Below are 15,404 nucleotides of genomic sequence, written 5' to 3'. Positions count from 1 at the left end.
CCACTGGTGTGAATGTCTCTGACCAAACAATCAGAAACAGACTTCATGAGGGTGGCCTGAGGGCCCGACGTCCTCTAGTGGCCCCCTTGCCAGGCACCGTGGAGCTCGATTGGCATTTGCCATTGAACACCAGAATTGGCAGGTCCGCCACTGGTGCCCTCTGCTTTTCACAGATGAGAGCAGGTTGACCCTGAGCACATGACAGGCGTGAAAGGGTCTGGAGAAGCTGTGGCGAACATTATGCTGCCGGTAACATCATTCAGCATGGCCGGTTTGGTGGTGGGTCAGTGACGGTCTGGGGAGGCAAATCCATGGAGGGACACACAGACCTCTACAGGCTAGACAATAGCACAATGACTGCCATTAGGTATCAAAATCCTTGGACCCATTGTCAAACCCTACGCTGGTGCAATGGCTCCTGGTGCACAATAATTCCCGGCCTCATGTGGCGAGAGTATGCAGGCAGTTCCTGGAGGATGAAGGAATTAATACCATTGAATGGCCCCCATGCTTGCCTGACCTAAATTCAATAGAACACTTCTGGGACATTATGTTTCGGTCCATCCGACGCCGGGTTGCACCAGGTTGCACCTCAAACTGTCCAGAAGCTCAGTGATGCCCTGGTCCAGATCTGGGAAGAAATAACCCAGGACACCATCCGTCGTCTCATTAGGAGCATGCCCTGATGTTGTCAGATCTAAGATCTGATGTGTTTTCAAAGTATTCCTTTAATTTCTTTGAGCAGTTTATATTATACACACACACACATACATATATATGTATGTATGTATATGTGTGTACATATATGTATGTGTGTGTATGTATGTATGTATGTGTGTGTGTGTGTGTGTGATCGTATTGTTGAACATAAGGCTTTTACTCTGTATTTTGATATATCACTACTTGCTCTAAGATTTTTTTTATTTTTTATTTTGAGTTAGTGACAGTTCAAAATGGGCTCTAGGGCTTTCTTACTTTCCAGAACACATTTAAGTTCCCTTACACCCAAACTGTTTCTGATAGTTCTGAAGAGAGCAATTTTCCCCCATTGCAGGCTGAAATGAGAAAAGCAAGCAGCGCACTCTCTACACAGACATTGTACGGCTGCATTAGGATCCGTCCCACGCGTGCATTGTGGGTAAGTTTGAATTAAACAGATCCTGAGAGGACTGGCCTCAAACGGTGAGCCACAGTGCCGTATAACAAGCACAGCTAAAATTCATGAGGTTTTCAGGGTTGTTTGGCCATATTTGTGTCCGTGGGCTTGGCAGGCATACAATATGGTCAGACAGAACATATTGTAAAAGGGAGAAAAAGAAAGAGAGAGAGGAAGAGGCCGAGACAGATTTGTGGCTATCTGCCCAGCAGGAGCATTCAGTGTAATTGTGAGCTCAAGGTATTTAAAGTTGCACCTTGCTTGGACGCTCATGCATGATTCAGAGTGTTTGTATCCAGGATATTTACCTGTGCTTTTGTGTTTGCAAGCTTTAGCTTTTAGTATTTGCCCTACCAACAGCCCAAATTCCCAAACAGAGAATAAATGCAAATAAATAAATATATATATATATATATAAAATTTATTTATTTATTTATTTATTTATATATTAAAATATGTATTTATTTTTACTGAATATTTATGAAGCAAAAACATTTTTTTGTTTTTTTTTTTTGTTTTTTTTTTTGTTTGTTTTTTGCAATGTAAAAAAATATTTTGTCAATCTAAAATGTACTTTATGTGGTAACATCTAAATCAATTGAAGACAAAAATATTTACAATTATTGAAGCAATCTGCCTATATTTGGTTCAATACAAGTAATTTTAGTGAAAGTAAAAGGTTTGAAAAATGCTCTGGAAGGTGCTACATTTGAGAGAGGAAAACAAAAGGACAGAGAATGAGATTCAGATCCCATTTATGTAAAATCATTGCTCTAATGTGCCAACTTATTGCTGATTGCCAAATTCAGTCTAAGGAGAATAAGATGAAACCGTTTTTACTTGAAGCCAAGACAAAGATGAAGCAATCTCTTGCCATATTTCTAAAATGAAGGGAAAAAAGTTTCTCTCTTTCATAGGAGAATGATAAATCGACATATCCCATAAGGATTTTAAAATTAAACAATAAGTAATAAAACAAAATAAAATGTACTAACTTCTCTGTCTACTAAAACTGAAATCCACTAATTATTGAAGGCACACAATTTAAATTCAGACACAGTCCAAGGCGATGAATTCTATTTCCACAAGGAAATGATTCCTAAATGTGCACCGATCATATTCATGTGGAAATGAAACTTTGTTCTTTCATGTGCAGAGTGAAAAGTAACTTGGGAAAAATTATAGCAGATAACACTTGCTGGTTTTCCTTTAGTTTCTCAGTTAAAGCTTGAAATAATTTATTGAGCTGAAACCAATGATCCAAAAAAAAAAAAAAAAAAAAAAAATGGATTCAGTCCATGTTCCATTGCCTCAACTATACATCTTAAGCTTAATTGCAGTGGGATTCTCATATTAGCTACTGCACATTTAATATATTGTCTTCTATAGTACTCTGGCAACTAATTTTCTGAAAATACTGAAGTAGCCATGCTACATCCATACATTAGCTCAATCTTTTTTGTAAGAGAAGAGGCTCTCAAGGAAGAAAGCACTAGATAAGACATAGTGCTCTGCCACATCTCTAGGCTTGTTGCAAAGAGTAACTCAAGTGCAGTATTTTTGTGGAAAATTAATTTGTAAATGAATACTACAGTAATGTTGCAGAATTTGTTTTGTTGCTCGGCAGATTGTTTTATAAATCCTTTTTATAAACTATTTTATTACAAGATTGCTAAAAATATATTTGTCAGTGGATAACATTTTTAACTTCTGGAACTCGATGTTCCAGTTCGTTTTACAATATATATTTTGATGCTTATGTATTTAAAAATAGTTATTTCAATGGCAGTTGTAATATACTGTAGCATCCTATTACTGTTAATGTTATTACTATGTAATTACTATGAACTGGGCATAATTGCATGCTACTATCCCTAAACCAAACCCTAACCCTTACAAGAAGAGGACTGGATTCTAAGACAATTGGGCTATCCCTGTTCCGCGACATACCTAAACATACCCCTTACAGAAAGATGAACTAATTCTAAGACAATTGGGGTATCCCCGTACCGGCGACATAACTAAACCTACCCCTTACAGGAGGATAAACTAATTCTAAGACAAATGGGGTAACACTTTTTACACTGTGTCTGTAGTCATCATGTGACATTACAATGTTTCTTAAACTGTCAATGTGTTACATATTGAAAAAAAGTTACAATTTAAGCTTTAAAACATTAATAGCTATTGTAAATCTTGCTTTTGAAATATAGAAGGCCATGCAGTCGACTCAAACTCATGAGTTCATGAACTTCACAACAGAGTGGTGCTTTAACAGAATTCAAAACAAGATAACACATGCAATCTTAACAGCAGTATGCAGTAAAAGGTTGGCTCTTAAGTAGATGTAGCCTTATGGCAGGCCATAATTACACGCCACCTCTGCTCCTATCACAGCTAATGCTGATAACATTAATACTGTTTGCCAATTACCCGTTCCACTCCCTGAGTACTGGCACATTGTGCCACGCTGAATAGCCCTATTAGTCATGTGAAGGTTTCTGCCGACTCGCCTGAAGGCTTCAACAGTCCATACAGTCACGAGTCCAGAAAATATATTAGCTCCAGCATCAATTTATTGATTTTAGGGGGATTTACCTCCCCTAATTTAACTGTCAAGATGATAAAGTTGTCTTTAAATGTAAAAAACGTCTTATATTGAGGGAGAGCCAATATGCTGCACTGGTCGTTTGAGCCTCACGTCAATCTTTAGTGGAATCGGGGGTGTTTGAAATGAAAAAGCGCCTCCATATTGAAGAAGCAATATCATGAGCTTCTGCTTTAGATGAAAATAAGTGACTTCTTCCACAGAATTCAATTCCTGAGTTTCTATATACATGTACCTTAGAGTCTTGCATGATCCTTAGAAAGCTAGACCTGTTTGACAACACATTCATTTAGACTGTTTTAGTAACATGGTTTGGCATGGGATACATGGGCCAAATGAGAATGAAGACTATTCCCGCTTGAGGCGGTTCAGTATCTCTTATTCTGTCTCAAGCACACAGACACTAAGTACGTGAGGGTCGTGGCCAACATTAGTGCTGAGGAAGGCACAATTTTACTGCTGGCTGTCCCGTCCAGTTCAAGAGTGCATGCTGTGAAAAGCCTGTGTGATCTGGCCCAAGTTCATTGATTTTCATGAAAAGGGTCCATAATTCATGAGATGTGCAATGGAAGTACACCATCAGTATTAGGAGTGTGAGCAGCTTTCAACAGCAGTGAGTGCTCTCACATTTATTAATATTGTCAGAGAAATTTGTGTTCCTATGCGTTCTGGTTTACCTATTACATTACCGCTACAGCCCTTGCTTGAGTGCAGGTCAGCTTGTATTTTTTTTTTTAAATAGGAGGATAGCATTCCTGTTAGTACATACTGAAGTGCTTTCTTTGTGTCACTTTAGTTGACAGGCATTATGGAGTGAGTCTGAGGATACTGAAACAAGGAACGATGGGGGAAAGAGCCAGTAAGGATGTCAAAGCTGGCCTATAATACTGGGATAATTTAATCCGTTAGCATTCCTATTGTTCTCAAACATGGTTGGTTTGCTGGAGCAAAACCGTGTGGAAGTAGAAGATTTGAAATCCGCCATATTTGCTCATGGGTGCTCAAATTTGCAGCCTGGTTGTTTTGAGCCAATCACCTTGACCTAAATGTCATATTACTTTTAGCAGCACCCAAAAAGCACTCACAATATACAAGAAATTAGACATTTACAATGGAAAAATTAAGTAATTTAAAAAATATATATATGTTTTATATATAATCAAAAATCATGGTTTCCAGCTTAACTGTTTTATAGCTGGTGACTGATAGGAGCCTGGGGTAGGTAGGCACAAGCACCATAGAGACAGAGCGCATTTAGTCCACGCCCACACTGGGGAGAAAAACAATCCAACTGTCTCCATTGACTTTGTATTGCGTGAGGCTGCCTCCTTGTCATTTCTGACTTATAACAAAAAAACAGAACAATGCCTTAAAGCTGTTGTGTGACAAGGTGAACAGCAAACAAGCTAAACAACCCAGAACTAAGTTTTTATAAGCTACCGAACCGTAAAAGCCTGCCTTTAAGGAGAAAAAAGTGGATAAAGGCAATAAGACGTGAAGCATCAGCAGGAAGAATGGGTAAATTTTGGGATCCTGGCACTCAGTATGCCTCAGTAAGCCTACGTCTACAATACAATTTAGTCCCTGTTAAATCAAATATCCAAATGTCAGTTTTATATATTATATTTCCTGTCACTGATTACGTTACCCTCCAGTGGGCGTAGTTCTCATAGTAATATGACATGTCGCGCTCTGTCTCAATTGCCTGTATCCACTTTGTAGTCCTTAAATGCTTTTTGGGTTGACAGCTTATAAAAACTTCTGGGTTTTTGGTTCTGGGTTTTTTAGCTTGTTTTCTGTACACCTTGTCTCATAGCAGCTTTTAGACATTGTTCTGTTTTTTGGTGGCGCTGATGGTGGGATGATCCAGGGCGGAGTCCTTACTGAAGGGGCGGATGGAACCCTGGGACCAATCGGCGGAGGCAGAACCATGGTGAGAGGAGGAACCAGCAGATCAGAGAGGCTGACGGACCTGGGAGACATTGGAGTGCTGGAAGCCTGGGGTTGAGATGCTGGCTCACGGGACTCAGGTGGCGACAGGGATTCAGATGAACAGGGCGACAATGGGGCAAGCGAGGACGACGGGGAGATCGGAGGAAGGGAGGAGCCTGATGACACCGTAGGGGTGCAGGGTATAGGCACAGATGGAATCCCGGAAGTCCGTGGCGGAAGCTAGGAAACCAACCTGGAGTGAGGAAGGAGCCCAGCGAAGTGAGCCAAGGCTATGGCGACAGGCAAAGGTGGAGACATGGGTCTGGAGGCCCGAGGTGCAGCCGGGGACTCGGCCTCACGCCGAGCTGGTGGAGGGGAAGCCCAAGGCGAGGAAGGTCAGCTGCACAATGTGAGCAGCGGGGGAAGAGCCGAGGAGCTGGACAACACCAGTGGTGCCAACGGATTCAGGAGACTGGCCGTGACCAGCGATGGAGACAGGATAGCAAGGATACAGGCAGAAGAAGGTCATTTCTGGATGGGACCGGCGAAGAAGATTCAAGGGTGGGGACTTGGGTGGGGACTGGATCCGTGGACCACAGATTTATCAGGTCTAGGTCTACTACTGACTCTGATGTGGACTGACCCTCTTGCATCGACTTCAGGGCTTTAAATGTTATATGGCTCTGGTTCCTGGACAATCTCAGTGGGTGCCTCGGGTTCGAGAGGAAGAGGCCTCTGTTCCAAAGCATCCAGGCCAAGTACCCCAGACACTTTCGGTTTTTGGGGAGGAGAATAAGTCACAGCGCTGGTGAGTCCATTTTCTTCATCTCGTTTTTAAGAGGTCGGTTATTCTGCAATGCTTAGTTGAGGAATAAAGAAGATAAACACTAGATAACACATCAAAATAGACTTTACTGGTGACTCACAAGAAGAACACCACATACATGAAACAATAACCAACAAAGGACTGAACAGAAAAGAGAGTATAAATACATATAGCAAATGAGGAAACAAAACAGGAACAGAAGATTAACTAATCAGAAACAATAGTAATTAATGAAAATTCATAAAGACATGACAGAAACAGAACATAGAACATAACTAAACAGAACATAATTGTGACAGTTGTCTTCTGTGTAGCACGTGGTTCGTGTTTTTCTTCAGCCATGTGCTTTCTTGTTGTCATGTTTTGTGTGGACACTCAGTCAGTGTGAGCTCTCATTTGGCTGTGTTTTCGTGTCATGTTATGTGTGAGCACATGGCCTTGTTTTGTTTGTTTCTACGTGCCATGTGTTCCGCTGTCTATTGTCTTAACCCCAGCTATTCTTGTTACCTGATTATTACCCGATACACCTGCTCTCCCTCATCACCCTCCTCATTTCCTCTCCTATTTCTCCTTGTGTTTGCAGTCCTGTGCCAGTTCGTCATCAAATGTACACGCTCATGTCCTTTCCTGCCTGCTCCTGTTTTGCCTTGCCCTGCCCTGTCTGGTCCCGTTCTCTGCCGCTGGGTAGTTTTTTGTCTGTTTTATTATATTGTTAATAAATCTGCATCTCCGAGTCCTCGCCTCACCTCTTCACCCCAAACCTGACACTTTTGAGTGTTCTTTTCGCAAAATATAACAATCAGTCTATTATCCTACCCTCTTTGAAGCGGTACTACACTGAAAAAAGTGAAACTACTGTGTTGTTCATTTAAAGTGCATTTTTACATTGGACTAAGTGAAAATCATGGTTTCTGGTTTAAACCTGTTTTTTTCAGTTTGCCTTAAAGCAAATAACGAAGCCCCTAGAACAAATTAAAAACAACAATTTGACTTAAGTAGTATTTTTACTTTAAACCAGATGTTTTCATGTCACGTGACCACATGACGTCACATCAACTAACTGCTCGCGCCACCAGCCAGCATTTTTCCATCCGCCATTATCGCTTCGCTTCGAGTCTGAAGACGGTCCGTGGCCTAGGAAATCTTTTTAGACAAGGTAAGCATTCGAAAATGTGTTTTAACGAAAATAAGTGTTTTTCATTCACATTTATGGTTAGTGGCAGGATGGACAATTAGGTTATTACTTTACAGACAACTGTGTTTGTGCACATGTTAGCTAAAGCTAGCCAAACCAAACCATGCTATCGCAATACACATGTTGCCTCAGTGTGACAAATACAAGGTTAATTTAGTTATTATTTCACTGTGATGTAAGGAAAATATAATGGTAATTTAGTGTGATAAGGCTCGTTTGTCTCTAACAAAGTTAGTGCTCGAATAAACTACAACGGCTTTCTCACATACACTTCAGCCGTCAAATAATCTAACGTTGGTTAAACATTGACCGCGGGAGCTGTAACGTTATATGAGACGTTAATGGTAATGTCGGAATCAGTTAATGTTCGTTTCAGCCTATTTGTGTATAGAGTCGGTAATTGTTTTTTTTTTTTTTAAAACGACAACAATTATTCGGATTTCACATAGGCAAACGGCTGAAGCGGTGCCAGTTGTTGGAGGTGCGTTTCCCAAAAACATCGTTATCCAACTAACATCGCAAGTTCTGTCGTTACTAACATAGTTAAATGATTCGGTGTTTCCCGAAACCATAGTTCAAACGAACATTCACAAAAAGCATCGCAAACTTGTGTGGTTGGAACGACAGCTTTCTTGTTTTTTACGACATGTGGACTTCCATCATTATCTTGAGCAAAATAAGCAAGCTCTCATTAAGTACAATGTATATCTTTTATTTTGAATATATACAAATGTCATTTACATATTTTAGTTTGTCAAGAGATTTTAAGCACCGTTTTTGAAGAGTGCGCATGTGTGTACGTGCTCTAGTACGCAAGTAACGTTAAGAGATTGAATCTGGAAAGCAAAATGACTAAGAAAAATGAAAGTTATTAATAAAACTTACTGAATTAGAAAATGAGTTCCGATTGACAAGGAAGAATTCATATTCCATTGTTTCTCCTGTCAGCATAATGCAGTTTAGTACAATATCACTACAAAAGTAGGGACTAATTAATAATTACAGTCTAGTGATTATGGATAGTGCTAATTGCCCCAACAAAAAACTAAGATGTGAAATCTCACCTTTTCCTTTGTTTTACAGGTTGGATTTTGTTCCCTGGAAATTCCAGAATTTTGCCCTAATTGCTGAATTTGGTGAGTACCAACGTAAACATCTGTGAACATTATTTTTATGTTTTAAATAGGAATCATCACTAACACTAGAGAATAGCTTTTAAATTACCACAGAGTAGTGTTGTCACGGTACCAAAATTTCAGTAGTCGGTACCGATACCATGAAAATTTTATGGTTCTCGGTACCAATTTCGGTACCACAGTAAAATCTATTGGAACTATTTTACCATTTTATATAGCCTATTTTAAAAACATTAAATATGATTTGGAGTGTGTGTGTTTGTGTGTGTATATATAGGCTACCTCAATGAAATAAATTTTGAAATATAAAAAAATAAATAAATAATTAAATGCTCAAACATCCATTGTGTACTGTTGAAAAAACCAGCATATGCTGTTAAGGTAGGTTTTGAAGCTGTATGCTGGTCAAATGCTGGTCCTAAACTGGTCCTGCTGGTCCATACTAGTCCTAAGCTAGTCCTGGACCAGCATAAACCAGCTCATACCAGCTTCAAAACCTACTTTACCAGCATATGCTCGTTTTTTCAACAGGGGTAACAGATGTGCGTGTTTATTTTAGCTATTCCATCAGAGAAACAACACACTACAGTCTGTAAAACTATGAAATAAATATCGGTAAATTGTAACCTAAATAATAAGAAAGTTAAATATTATTTCAAAAAGCATTCGTTTTTTATTTCCACACAAAGACGCGTCATATAGCCAAAGTCCCGTTATTACTTTGATATAGCCACTTTGCGCTTTGAGAGGGATGAGGGACACGAGCAGGAAAGAGACCATTTCTCTTTAATAATATCTTCATGTTATCTCCTGATGTTACAAACAACTGACACTTGTTGTAAAAGGTCTGAAGAGCGAGTTTTATCCTCCGCAGAGGCAAGACATTCAGGCTATGTTTGATTTAGCGCTGCCAGAGAAAACGAAAGTAAAAATCACTGGTGTGTGAAACGCGCTATACAAATAAACTTGACGCGCCTTATAAAGTCTAATAACAAGCACAAACTCTGTTAAATAGAAACTGACGTGCAAGCAAAAAGGTTTCTGTCTTACGGTGTTTTTTCTACTTTACCACAGTAAATAATGCGAATAGCCGAATGCGAATGAAAGAAACGTTATAATCCCCTGCTTGAGTGAAGATTTGGGAAAAGAAACAGAGATTCCATGTGGAATAACTAATGGAATATTGTTAAATTCTCTGCTAATCGGGTGACCAGATCGTGATTCGGAAAACAGAATACGAAGCTTAAATGTATGGACTCACGTACCTCTGTCATTCGGCATGAACCAAAATGTTTCCATGGCTGCGATGTCACATTTAATTGCTAGCCTATTATTTCTTCTGTAAACAAAGCTTTGTGCTTCACTCTTGTCATATTCAAGTAAATACTGGCACAGCCCCATCAGTGGGTACCAAATATACCCGGATTCTCGGTACTACAGAAATGCTGGTATCATCACATTTTCAAAATTTCAGTACCGACTTGGTACCGAAGTACCAGTACTTTTGACAACACTACCACAGAGGTATCCTTGCTAATATAATAAAAAATTGTGGGACAGTATAAAAAAAGGAAGGTTCACGTCATGTCAGTATTTACAAATAACCCCAAATCAAAACTAATCAAGAAGTTACCCACCAATTTAATGTGGTTTATTTTACCAGACAGTGTTAAAAAATGCTAAGTTATTTCATGCAGCTTCAAATATCCTTGATTTATCTAAAATATTAAAGTTAAAAAAAAAATCTATAAATTAAATGCAAATATACCATGCTTTTTTTTTTTTTCCTAGTCTTTCAATGAATGTGGAATTGCAAAGACTGTGGTACCTCTGTTTCACGAAGATCTGAGCTCCTTAAGCATTATAAACTTGAACACAGACATTATGGACGCCACCATTCCTATGCATGCATCTATTTCAACTGTCCTTGTACCTGCAAGACTTGGAAGGCACTTTTGAGCCACTTGTCAAGAAATCATCATCATCAGTCCTCTCAAACTGAACCGACCACATTTAAATGTCTCTTATGCAACTGTAGTCAACTATCCACTTTGAAAGGCTATTTTCAACATGTAGCACAGCATCTGAAAAACAGTGAAACAGTTGATTGTGTGTTTCAGGGGTGTTCATACAAAACAAATATTTATGGTTCGTTTCGAACTCATAGAAGCAGAAATCATAAGGATTGTTCAGTTAATGACTTAAAGCTTGGAATACTTGAGAAACAGCGCTCAAGCTTAGATGTTTCTGTTGAAAGTCATATTTCTGACAGTATCCATATTAATAGTGTTGGTACTGAGCTCTCAGAGGATTTATGTACAGAAAACTTGGGTGATCAGGTTTTAAATGATTTGCCACGTAATGTTGAGCTCAAAATTGCCTCTCTCTTACTAAAGCTAGAACATATTTATCTTGTTTCTAGTGTGGCTGTTGATGAACTTTTACAAGAGTTTGACTATTTAATAAGCACTGCTTCTGTCCCTCTTATACATCAAACCATATCTCAGCACTTACAGAATGTTAACTGTCAAGTAGATGAAACTGTTCTGCAAGAACTAGCATCTACTCTTGGCAGGTCGAATCCTTTTTCAGCTTCATTTGGTGGTCATGGCCCACTTTCAACTGCTTGGAAGCGAAAGACGTACTACAAAAAACATTTTGATATTGTAGAACCTATAGAATATGTGCTCAACTCCCAAAATGGAAAATCTTTTCAATACATCTCTATACTAAAATCTTTACAGCAGATCCTAAGTTGTCAAACGTTTTTGGAAAAAAGCAATCAACTTGAAATCTCACCATCAAATTCAATCTGATGAAATTCAATATAAATCCTTTTATGATGGTACTAATTACAAAGAAAATTTGAAATTGTCAAAGGAGTGTGCTATTTCACTTATTTTGTACATAGATGATTTTGAAATATGTAATCCCCCTCGGCACCTCCAGAAAAAAACATAAAATCTGTGCAGTATATTGGACATTAGGGAACTTACCTGCGAGTTGTCACTCATCTCTGTCTAATATATATTTAGCGGCGCTTATTCGTAGTGAAGATGTTAAGTGCTATGGTTATGAGACTGTACTGAAGCCCTTAGTAGATGAACTTATTACATTGGAACAAGAAGGACTGTTTATTGCCAAACTGGGAAAAAGCATTAAAGGGTTTGTTCATTGTGTAGTAGCAGACAATCTTGGGGCCCACGGTCTTGCAGGCTTCGTGGAAAGTTTTTCTGGTAAATATGCTTGCAGATTTTGTACAGCAGAAAATATAGACATTCAAACAAACGAAGTCAAGTCAGGAGTTTTTTGTGCAAGAAACAAGGACCTTCATACTTCTCATCTTAAAGCTATTGAAGAAAATTCATTGTTTAGTCATTTTGGTGTAAAAAAGAAGTGTGTACTGTCTGAAAATCTGTCATATTTCAGCGTGACACAGAGTTTCCCCCCAGATATAGCTCATGATATCTTTGAAGGAATTGTCCCTGTCGAGATTGCTCTTTGTCTTAATGTGTTAATTTCAAAAAAATATTTTACATTAGCCAATTTGAATGAAGCAATAACAGCATTTCCATTGAAGTGGACTGATAAGGCAAACCGTCCACATGTTGTGCCCCTCTCCTATACTACAAGGAAAACAATTGGAGGTAATGTACATGAGGAATTGGAGCCTGTTAAGATTTCTTCCTCTTTTGATCGGAACCAGAGTACCTTCGAATGAACCAGCATGGCAAGTGCTCTGTGAATTAAAGGACATTGTGGAACTTGTTGTTGCACCTTTTCACACTGAGGACTCCATTTCTTATCTTGACTTCAAAATATCTGAACACAGGACAGTGTTCCAAGAAGTTTTCCCCCATGAAAGAATTCTGCCTAAACTTCATTATTTAGAGCACTATCCTGGGTTGATACGCCAGTTTGGACCCCTTGTTGCTCTATGGACTATAAGATTTGAAGCCAAACATAGCTTTTTTAAAAGAGTTATCCGTCATACAAACTGTTACAAAAATGTACTGTATTCGTTAGCTCAAAGGCACCAATTTCAGACTGCATATAATCTACACATGTGTAGATTATCTAAGCCACCTTTGGAGGTTGCTGATGTATCAACACTTCCACTTGATGTTATCAATGAGGATATTGCACAGGCTGTGAAACAGAAGTACCCACATATGGACACTGTGGACCTCACAAAACATGTGTCCTACAGTGGATTCAACTATAGGATTGGAATGGTGGTAGCCCATGGGTCACTGGCTGGACTGCCAGAGTTTTCTGAAATTGTTCATATGATTGTTCTACAAGAGACACTAATTTTCATTGTCAAAAAATTGGATGCCTGGTACCTGGAACATTATCGATCCTATGCCTTGGTTATGTCTACTACTACTACACAACTAAGGCTTGTTGGGGCACATGAGCTGACAGATCCCTACCCTCTGGTCCATTACATGGTTGGTGGACGGCGCCTCATCTCTCTGAAGAGATACATACATGCATAAGGTTGTATATGGGTGTGGGGTTACAAATGTACAAATGAGACATTTTAAAATAACATTTTTAATGTCTATTGTCAGACAATGCCATGCCAGTGTAGTGGGCATCTGAGTTTGTCAAATTGTTCCCTGTTAAAATGTATAAATTATATAGTATTCTGCGTGTAGTATTAATTTTTAGTTGGTATAATAGTATATCTTCTAAATACCACACAAGTAAATGAAAAATACCTTATGCATTTAAATGAATTTGTACTTTTCCATGTGAAATCAATCCTTAAAGGCCTGCTTGTATACTGTAGCTATTCATGGCAATTTTAATTTCTACTATCCATACAAGCATATCACTAATGAAAAAGACATTTGCTGTCCCTTTTCTATGTAAAAAAACTTCAAATTTAAATTCATATTCACAAATTCATTAACAACTCTATTTTGACAATTCTGGTTAAAAAAAAACTGCTAAGACAGCATAAGGCCTTATCAATTTGACTTAAATATTCAGAATTTACTAAATAATATTGACTGTGAAATTTCTTTTCTTTTTTAACCAGAATTGTCAAAAGACAGTGTTGTTAATCATTTAATTTGTGAATATGAATTTAATGTAAGTTATGACAAATTTTGTACTGCAACTAATACTATTGTTTTCTTGTTTTGACTAGATCCTTTTGGATGGGCAGACATGGCAGTCAAAAGGCCAGCCAAGTTGCGTGTTATTCTGAATCCTGATGACACCAGGAAGCTAGTTTTGCCTGGTGGAATTCCAGAGTCAATGGAGCAGCTTATGGATGAAGTTAGGAAAGTGTGTGGGTTAAATGGCAATTTCAGACTGCAGTACCAAGACAGAGACTTTGGAGATGCACTAGTGAACTTGACATCTACTGTGGAACTTGAGGATTTGGCAACTGTCAAGGTCATCCCAATATCTGATGACTTTAGCCAAGAAATTACTCTCACTATCTGTGATGATATAGTGTCTACTCAATCAGATGACACAGAGCTCCTGTCCACACCCTCTAGTTCTGTCTCTACAAGAACTCAGATGTGGCCACACGTGTTTCCAATACCAAAATTCTCTTATGACACTGAACTGCAGTTAGAAAAGGGAAATGCTGTGTTTAGGTCAAACAACACAAGGTTGACACTGAGTTCAAAAGCAAAGTCAGATATTTTGGAAAAGTTAGCAGAAGAGATATTCAAGTTCAAAGCCTACCCTAGAGATGTAGACTTCAGTGATGTTGCTGAAGCACTAATCAAGAAACACCCATGCCTGTCTGAACCTGGCTCATACAACGGTTGCTACGGGTGGAAGCAGCGGCTAAAGACAAAAATGGGCAACTACCGAACTCAGCTGAAGGGCCTTGGGTGTTCTGAATTACTTGCAAATTCACTGAAGTCTAAAGCGCCAGAAGATGGATTACCAGCAAAAAACGTCAAGAGACCTAAGAGAGGAGAGGCCAACCACATACCTGACATTCCAATTGGAGAGACCCCTGACAATTTGGAAAAGGAGAGACTGTCACTTTTAAGTGAAGTAAAGAAGCGCAACAATCGTGCAGTGATAAAGGCCAAAATGGACAAGACTTTTACACTGCGAAGACAGGACATTGTGGCAAAGGAATCGCCAGTGGAAGAGTTAATGGAGAGATGGCCTGCATTGTTTACAATGGATGAGGCAAGTTACTTTTTAAATTAATGACAATAGGTCAGTGAAGATCTGTAAAGTAAATTATTATCCCCTACCATAAGAAACTGATAATTGAGCCAAAATGCACATTTTGGCACCTGATGTAAAACCCAAGATCTCACACAAAAAAAACAGTTGTTTTTACATTTCCTTTTTTTTTTTTTTTTTTTATTTTTTTTTTTTTTTTTTAGATCAATGCTGAATTTATGAGAATAACAACTGTCCCACTTCAAACCCGATTCCTGGCTTCCTTGGACAAGCACCACGACAAGCTGGTAGAGATCATCAGAAACAAGGGAGGAGCTATCAGAGAGAAGACCCAGAATATACTGAATGTTCTTGATCAAGTATGTACATCAAAATGT

The 15,404-nt window shown here is 38.7% G+C and overlaps 2 long non-coding RNA genes across 2 annotated transcripts in view; one reads left to right on the top strand and one right to left on the bottom strand.

Annotated features, from left to right (window-relative positions):
- The window catches only part of LOC137018329 (uncharacterized), a 103,937-nt gene that overhangs the window by 45,798 nt on the left and 42,735 nt on the right, over positions 1-15,404 (bottom strand). The window lies entirely within an intron of this gene.
- LOC137018323 (uncharacterized) lies at positions 7,628-14,188 on the top strand. Its single transcript, XR_010894897.1, has 3 exons — positions 7,628-7,678; positions 8,801-8,853; positions 14,015-14,188. It is a non-coding gene; the product is annotated as an uncharacterized lncRNA (long non-coding RNA).

The sequence above is a fragment of the Chanodichthys erythropterus genome, chromosome 1 (genome assembly GCF_024489055.1).
Source record: "Chanodichthys erythropterus isolate Z2021 chromosome 1, ASM2448905v1, whole genome shotgun sequence".
Taxonomy (NCBI): Eukaryota; Metazoa; Chordata; class Actinopteri; order Cypriniformes; family Xenocyprididae; genus Chanodichthys; species Chanodichthys erythropterus.
This window is presented reverse-complemented; position numbering and strand designations above follow the sequence as displayed.